This window comes from Chiloscyllium punctatum, chromosome 43 (assembly GCF_047496795.1).
Source record: "Chiloscyllium punctatum isolate Juve2018m chromosome 43, sChiPun1.3, whole genome shotgun sequence".
NCBI classification, from domain to species: domain Eukaryota; kingdom Metazoa; phylum Chordata; class Chondrichthyes; order Orectolobiformes; family Hemiscylliidae; genus Chiloscyllium; species Chiloscyllium punctatum.
In genome coordinates, this window is record NC_092781.1 from 64,566,706 (window position 1) to 64,576,332 (window position 9,627).

The window sequence follows — 9,627 nt, forward strand, 5'->3', positions numbered from 1 at the left end:
GTGAGGCGCACTAGTATTTGATAATTCTACATTGGATGAAGTGTTCCAACTATCCACACTATTCACGCCTCTCGTAATGCTATATACCTGTACCAGGTCACCCCTCAGTCTCGGATATTCTCGCAAAACAATCCAACTGCGTCCAACCTCCTAACAGTAAACACATTCTCATCCAGGCAACATTCTGCCAACCCTCTGTTACACCCTCCCCAAAACCTCCACATCCTTCCTGTGGTGTGTCGATGAGAACGACACGCAACATTCCAAACATGGCCGAATGAAGTTTCATTCAGTCACAACATGACATGCAAACGTCTGTACTCAATACTGTGCCCAATAAAGGTAAGCATACCATACTCCCCCTCTACCACCACATCATGTTGTGTTGTTATTTTTAGGGAGCTATGGATTTGCTTCCAATGTCTCTCTGTTTATCAATGTTTCCAATTAGTCAATTAGTGTACTTCTCTCTTCCACTTGACTTCATAAATGCATCACTTCACACCTGCCCCAATGAAAGTCGATTTGCCACATCTCTGCCCAGCGTTCCAGCTGATCTACATACAGCTGCAACCTTTAACACTCTTCCTCACTATCCACAATTCCCAAACTATCCCTAATCATCACATGCCTTTCCAAGTGCCGTCTGCAAAAATACCACTCAAACTGCTGACCTTTTCATCTGAATCACAGATATAAATTACACACAGACATCACAGCACTGATCCTTGTGAAACAGCATTGGCCAGAGATGTCCAATAAGAAAGTGACCACTCCACAGGCCTCTGTCTACTATCACCAAGAAAATATTGTATCCAACTTAACAATGAGCATGGATTGTGATTTGATCTTCCAGATCCCCCTTGCTATTTGGAAGCTGTCCATTCAAAATGACTCTATATTTTGATTCCCAGATTAAAGTGGTTGTCTCACTAATGCACTGACTGCGTCCTTTCTTCACAACAAAACGGGACCTTATTTGTTTTTTTTGCTGATCCTGCCTAAATCCCTACAATCCCTCAATAATCACATTGCTGTCATGATCATTCTGCAGCCACACCTCCACAATAACAGTTCGATCATATCTGTTCCCTTCAGTTAATGCTGTCATTCCATCTGCCTTGTTGCAAATGCATGGCGAGTGTCACCGAGAGAGGGCCTTGAAGGGATGGATAGAGGTCACAGAGTGGGAGAGATGTTTGGGGGCGCGACAATGTTGCAGGGTTAAACATCGTTACATTTGCTCCAGAATGTTCACAGGAGAAAACATTTTATTGTTTAGAGGAAGTTAGAGAGATAAAGAGTCTTTGATTAGATTCCAGAGATAGGGATGTGTGTTGGGTTGTGGATCGTTACTTGGACTATGTTGATCAGGGCGTAGAAACATTCACAGGATTCCAAGATGTCGTACATTTAACAACAGTTGTGGGATCTGGAGAATATCACAGTGATAGGGAGGATGGTATGGACTGGAGAATATTACTGGGAAAGGGTGGGTAGTATGGACTGGAGAATGTTGCAAGCACATGGAAGATGATATAAGCTGGAGAATGCTGCAGCAATAGAGAGGAGTATATGGACTGGAGGATGTTGCAGGGAAAGGGATGAAGTTCTAGACTGGATACAGTTAGAAGGAGAGATGAATTTAAGGACTGGAAGGTATGTCAGAGAAAGTGAGTGGTGTGCATGCTGCAAGATACGACAGGGATAGGGAAGCTTGTAGAGACTGGAGGAGAGAGTGATAGAGAGTCTTGTGAGAGACTAGATTCACTTATGAGCATAGGATGTGCTACAGTGAACAGAGCCTTTTGCAGATATAAATGAGGATACAATGTCCACAAAGCAGTCACACCTATACATAGGTATATAGGAACTGAAGGAATTGAAGAGATTACACAGGATAGGAGTGTTGTATGCAGGGGAGGAGATTAACCTGATAAGGAAGCTTTTAGAGACTCAACAATGTTAGGAAATAATGGGAGTTGCAATGGTGAGAGCAGGTTTCAACAATTCGGAGGATATAGACCTGAAGGAGCTTTGACAGATAGCGATGGTACAGTAAAGGGAATTGTGATGGCTTCCCTTTCATAAGCAATCCATAAGCACTTAAAACAGCCTGTTTGACATGTGCTTTATCTCTCGACCATTCATCAGACAGCGCTGCAAATATTTCACTGGCGCCGCCTACCAGATTAGACTGAACTAGCATCACCCAGAAGACCTCGGGCCACTCTACCTGTCTATGCAATTTTTCAAGTGAAATGCAGTGTTCCGTGACAGTAGAGTCACAGGTAGTTAGGATAGCGAAGAAGGCGCTTGGTATGCATTCCTTTATTGGTCAGAGTATTGAGTCCAGGAATTGGGAGGTCATGTTGCGGCTGTACAGGTCACTTTCGGAATGCTGCATGCAACTCTGTTCTACTTCCGATCGGAAGGATTTTGTGAAACTTGAAAGCGTCCAGAAAAGATTTACAAGAATGTTGCCAGGGATGAGGTATAGGGAGAGTTTGAACAGGTGATGGTGGTTTTTCCTGGAGATTCTGAGGCTGAGGGTGACCTTATAGAGGTTTATAAAATCAAGAGGGGCATGGATAGGGTAAATAGACAAAGTCTTTCTCCTGGGGTGTACGAGTCCAGAATTATAGGGCGAGGTTTAGGGTGAGAGTAGAAAGATACAATAGATAAAAAGGGGCAACTTTTTCACGCAGTGGATCGTACATGTATGGAATGAGCTGCCAGAGGAAGTGGTGGAGGCGAGTACAACTGCAACAGTTAAAAGGCATCTGGATGGGTATATGAATAGGAAGGGTTTATAGGGAGATGGGCAGGGTGCTAGCAGGTGGGACTACATTGGGTTGGGATATCTGATCTGCAGGATGGGACCATGAATGGGTTGTGGATCCTGGAGGATGTTATGATTTGAACCACAGGTAATTTTTGATTGGATCTTTCAGCCAATCTTCCAGATGGTACAATTGCAACATTTAAGAAGCATTTGGATGGATATATGAATAGAAAGGGTTTGGAGGGAGATAGGCCAGGTACTGACAAGTGGGACTAGATTGGGTTAGAATATCCTGTCGGCATGGCTGGGTTGGAATGAAGGGTCTGTTTCCATGCTGTACATCTCTATGACTGTAAGATCGGCTGAATGGTCCAATCAAAAATTACCTGTGGTTCAAATCATAATATCCTCCAGGTTCCACAAGCCATCCCTTGTCCCATCCTGCAGGTTCAATGAATCCCGGAACCACTAACCTTCTGCAAGTCCCACGTCCCTTCCTACATTTGTACCATCCTCCAGGTTCTGCAGCCCTTCATACCTCGGAACATGGCCCAGACTCTCCAACTCCTCCTTCCTCTGCAATGTTCCCCAGAAGAGCACTGGAGGATGATGGGGGTTACAGAAATATGGAGGGACATCGGGACGGGAGGATTTTGCAGACATTAGGAATATATGGACTTGAGGAGGTTTCACAGTTTATGAGTGTTGTAGGGACTGGAGGAACTTACAAAGACAGAGAAAGTTTTAGATTGGAGGATTCTGCAGAAAACCTTTACATGGTTAAAGACAGGATTCTTGGCAGTGTGCAGGAACAAAGGGATCCTGTGTCCCTCAGGTTCCCACCCAAGTTGACAGGCTGTTAAGAAGGCGGATGGTGTGTTGGCTTTCATTAGCAGGGGGATTGAATTTAAGAGATGTGAGACTTTGCTGCAGCTCTACAGAACCCCAGTTAGACCACACTTCGAATATTGTGAACAGTTCTGTTCGCTTCATTATAGGAAGGACGTGGAAGCTTTAAAGACAGTGCAGAGGAGATTTAGCAGGATGCTGCCTGGACTGGAGGGCATGCCCATAGAAGGGAGGTTGTGGAAGCGAGGGCTTTTCTGATCACAGCGAAGGAGGAAGAATGGTGACTTGATAGAGGTGTACAAGGGAATGAGAGGCATAGATAGAGTGGAGAACCAGAGACTACTTCCCATGGCGAAATGGCTATCACAGGGGACATACGTTTAAGGTAATTGGCGGAAGGTTTACCTTAGATATCAGAGGGATATGGGCCAGGTGCTGGCAGGTAGGACTAGATTGGGTTGGGATATCCTGTCGGCATGGAAGGGACTGGTACGTTATCTACACAGGTTGTGGCGGGTGCGTGGAATGGACAGCCAGCCATGGTAGTCGATTCAGACACATTACAGACATCGAAGCAACGCTTGGATAGGCACATCAATGATAGTAAAATGTAAGTTATGTAGGTTCGTTTCATCTTCAGAGTAGGATAAAAGGCCAGCACAATATTGAGGGCGGAAGGGCTTGGACTGGAATGTGCTATCCCATGTTCTAAATAGCAAGGGGTATGATGGCAGCAAGAGGTTTCGGGAAGCGGGAGAGGATGCGATCTGAATGAAGTGACACAAATAGGAGGCGTTGCTAAAGTTGTATGAGGTAACAGAGACAGCAATGGTCTGATCTGGAGCAGATGACCAGACTGGGAGAATTGTGGGGACTGGAGGTGCTTTCACAGGGAGGGAGGAGCATAGAGCCACAGGAGGTTACAGAAATGTGGAGAGCTGTCGGGCCGACAGGAGTTCATGGAGCTGGGGAGGTTGGGAGGAATGGAACAGTTTACAGGGATAAGGATGTTGGTAGTATGGGGTGTTTTACACAGACAGGAATGTTTCAGGTGAATGGAGCTGAGTACAGAGATAAAGTGGGCTGTACAGATTGGGAAAACAAATAGACGTAGGGAGGGTAGTCGTGACTGAAGATGTTAATAGACACAGGAAGGCTTAGGTTCTGCAGGTTGTTTAGATAAAGAGGGTGTGGAATCAGACAGATTCTCCAAGTGATAAAGACAGCAATTTTGGTTGGAGACAGTTTCACAGCTTAGGGAGCATTAGTAACCTCCTCCAGTTTGGTCAGAGTGGGAAGGGTTGTAGGGGAGGGTGATGTTTACACATGTAAGAGCTGGAGAAGATTATGGAATTGAGTGGATGGATGGAGACACTGGAGGAGCTTACATTGACAGGGTGGGTGCTGGCAATGAAAAGCTATCACATAGATAGAGGGTCTTGTAGTCACAGGCATTGGAATGACTTCTGCAGATTAGAAGTATTACAGGGACTGAGAGGATTGTAGGGTCTCCACAGATTGATCGTGTCTTTAAAAATATGTTGATACGGAAATCTTAAACCCAATGCATGCAGTCTTCATTTCAAGACCAGAGCCTTATTATCCCTCATCAGCCGAGGACCCCTAACCGTGCCAGCTTTTCCCTTTACCCCAATGGGACATACTGGTCCTGGATTCTTGAGATCACACTTTGAAAAGCCTCCCATTTGCCAGTTGTTCCTTGTACTTCAAACAGACTCACCCAATCGATTAAAATCATAATATGGAGGTGCTGTTTTCGGACTGTGGATGTACGAAGTTAAAATTCACCTGACACTCGGTTCCAGTCCAACCGGTTTATTTGAAAGCACTAGCTTTCAGAAAACTGCTTCTTCATCAGGTGGTTGTGGAGCACAATCCTAAGGTACAGAATTTATAGCAACAGGATGGCAGGGTCATGGAATATAATATCAAACAAATTTAGTTTAATCCTTTCATCTGTTACAGTGATCACCAGCGCTTCCAAAGCGAGTTGGATTATAACTGGGCGTTGTGCAATTTTAAATTCACAGCATTGACGCTGGCCAGATCCTGCAGAATGGCCCCAAACCTGGCCCTGTTCCAGTGTTCCTCTTCAATCTGTGGACCTGCTGATCTTTTTCCATAACTATGTTAAAACGAAGACAGTTGTAAGCACTGGACCCAAAATGCTCTCTGAATGACACTTCAGTCACTTGCCCGACCTCGTTTTCTGAGGGAGGTCCAGTGCTGCACCTGCCTGAGTAGAGTAGGACCCTCTGCATATTGGTTTAGGAACCTTCCTTGGACACATTTGAAAAATAGCCCTCCATCCAGGTTTTTTTATACTGGAGGTGGCCCAGTCAGTACAGGAAATATTAAAATCTCCAGCCTGCACTCCTCTATTATTCCTATAGTTATCTGCAATCTCACTACACAGCTGCTCCTCTGGTATCTGTTGGGTCTACAACAGTCTACAATACAGTCCCAACAAAGTGACCACCCCCACCTTCATCTTTCTAACTTCTAACCATGTGGAATTTTAAATGAATATATGTTTTAAAAATTGGAATTAACAATCCATAAATAAGTATTGATAAAAATCCACACACTTGACCTTCAGAGAAAGACAACAGTTCACTCTCATGTGGTCTGCACAACATACCCACAGCAAAGTGGTTGCCTCTCAATTACCCTGTGAAATGGGCGAGCCAGCTGCTTAGCCCAAGGGCAGCAAGGGATGGGCAATAAAGGCTAGTCAGACAGAGACACCCACATCCCATACCTGATTTTTAAAAAAATCAATTCAGATTGGTCCCAGCTCAGTTCCACTGGAACAATGTCCTCGCCAATCACGTTGGTAGATTTATGGACAGGACGTTAAACTGACAGAGAGGATGCAGGGACAGGCTTCAGATGAAAGGAGCTTTCCAAATCCAAAGAGAAAACGTGAAGCATCAGAGCAGCGTGGGAATGTGACTGAAGACAACAGAAAGGAACAGGATGGGGCAAAGTTTAACTAAAACTGTAGATCAGCAAATCCATTTGTGACAGGAAATTCTGGGAACGAGTAAATTATGTTTTTTATTAATAGACAAAGTCTCTGCAACAAGGGAGATGGATTTGTGACACTGAGATAAAAGGGATTTAGACACCAGAGAGATGTGGTTACAGGGCGAACAAAAGGTGGAATGTAAATATTCAATGGTTCACAACCTTGTGCAAATTCAGGCAAAATGGACGACGCTAACAATAATGAGTAAAAAAGGCATGACAGAGAAAGCATTAGGCATCAGATCCTGAAGTAGAGTCAGTCAGAATGTTAATTCTGGCGACTACCTGCCAAGGACACAAGCAGCAGAACAGTTTTCGACCACCCACCGAACAGCATTTCATGGCTCATCACTGCAATAAATAGGAATTCATTGGAATGTTTAATACAGGCATGGTGAACATTTAGTGAAACGTCAATATTCGCAAAGTCTGGGACAATCACACTGACAACAGTGATATTGGAAGAGGAGTTCAGAGAAACTTTTCAGTGTTTCTTAGAATAACACATTGTGCAACTGGCGAGGGACATAACTGTCTCAGAGAGATTGTTGTGTGATAAAACTTCGTGAATGAGCAATGTCACCTGGAGAGATCCTCTGGGAAATTGTGATAAAGTGCAGTTTAAAGAAATATAAAGTTTAAAAGTGAAACACAGAAAGGACAAGCTACAACTAGAAACAAAAATAGCGAATGACATGAGTTTCAGAGGAGAACTGACCAAGGTAAACAGGCGAAACAGACTGAAATATGTGTCTGTAAATGAACAGTGGAAAACATTTGAAGGAACAGTGTAAAATACTCTAAAAAAGGGCATTCCACTGAAACAGACAAAAACTCAGCAAGAAATCCCCACCGGTCCCTCACTCAGGACAAAAGGGATCATACTAGATTATGAGGCTGAGAAAATCACCAGAAAGTACTTAAAAATCCTGAAGTGTGAGAGAGTTTTAGAGTAAGTTTTAAAGGGATTGCAATGGGTCTGCTAGCAGGGGAGGGCAATGGGAAGGGGAATCGTTGTCAGGGTTTATTGACACGATACGAACAGGGAGAGGTGAAGGTGCTGGAGGTGGTGAGAGTGTTACAGAGAGTGGACAGGGCCTGAACGGTGTTACAAAGTCAGGACGGATTGCTGCAGCTGGAGGGGTTTGCAGAGGTAGGGAGGGACATATGTATTTTTGTATATTCATTCATGGGATGTGGGTGTCACTGCCTGGACTAGCATTCTTTGACCCCATGCTAATTACCCAGAGATTGCTGGGGCCCTGGAGGATATATGTAATATTTTGCTGGCCACAGGTGAAGTGCTGAATGACTGGAGGATCGCTAATGTGGTTCCTTTGTTCAAGATCGGCAGCAGGGATAGGCCAGATAATTACAGAGCAGATAGTCTGACAGCAGGGGAAGGGAAATTATTGGAAACAATTGTGAGAATGAATCAACACTTGCAAAGGTAAGGATCAACTCGGTTTAGTCATCACGGATTTGGCAGAGGAAGATACTGTCTGAGGAATTCAGTTCAGTTTTTTTGAAATGGTGCTTAAGTATATTGATGAGGGCTGTGCAGATGATGTGATTTACATGGACTTGAATAAGTCCTTGAACAAGATCCAACATGGAAGGCTGGTCCAAAAGGACTGGTTTCCAAGGCAAGTTGGCAAATTGGATGCAAAATTGGTGGTTCGAATACTTTCACCACCGGGTGTACCACAGGGAACTGTGTAGGAACCATTGAACATTAATAACTCGGATGTGAAAGCAGAAGGTATCATTAGTCGGTTTGCAGATGACATGAAAGGTGAGGGTGTTGTTCACAGTGAGGAGGATGGTCTCCTTCTGCAGTCCGATGTCGATCGGATGATAATCTAAGCAGAGTTTAGTTCTGATTGAAGTGAGGTAATACTCTGTGAGAGGTACGATAAGCGAAGAACAGAGATAATAAACGGTAGGTCCTTGCGGAGTGCTGAGGAATACAGGGACCTTGGTGGACAAGTCAATAGATCCCTGAAGGTGTCAGCACAGGGAGACAGGTTGGGATAGGCACCTCAACTGGGAGCGAGAGAGGGACCCATATCCTGGTGGGGTGAATTGCTAGAGCTGCTTGAGAGGATATAACCTAGTCTGGCAGGGTTTTGGACCTTAAATAAACGTAAGGCCAGTAAGAAGATTGAGGCTGGTACACAAGTTAAAGCCGGCAATTTCAGCAGACAAGGCAGGCAAGAGCATAGCAGGGAATGGGGGAGGGGGAACTGATGATTAAACTGCATTTATTTCATTGCAAAGCGCCTGACAGCTAAGGAAGATGAACTCAGGGCATGGATTGGAACATTGGACTGCGATATTATAGTTATTACAGAAACGCAGCTGAGGGAGGGGCAGGACTGGCAGTTCATTGTTTCAAGGTAGAGATGCTACAGGAAGGGGAGGCAAGAGAGGATTGTGGTGGTGGGTTTTGATTGCATGAATCATCACAGCAGTACTTAGAGAGGACATACCTGTGGGATCGCTCAGTGACGCTATGTTAGTGGAACAGAGAAATAAGAATGGGTCATCACTTTGATACGATCGGACTGCTGACCCCGAATAATCTGTGGCATACTGAGGAACAAATATGTCGGGACATCTTAAATATCAACCATAATAATAGGGCTGTTATGGAAGGGTGTTTGAGCTTTCCAAACCTAGACTGGGACTGCCAGTGTTCAGCGTTTGCAAGGGAGGAATTTGGTAATTGTGTTCCAGAAAACTGCCAATCAGTATGTAAATGGCCTGAAAAGAGAAAGGGGCAAAACCTGACCTCCACTTGGGAATCAAGGTCGGGAAAGGGACTGAGATGTGAGTGGGAAAGCGTTTTGCCAAAGTGACCACAGTTCTTGTAGTTTGAAAATAGATTTGGAAAAGGACAGGCCTGGTCCACAAGTGCAAGTTATAAAATGGAGCCTGAC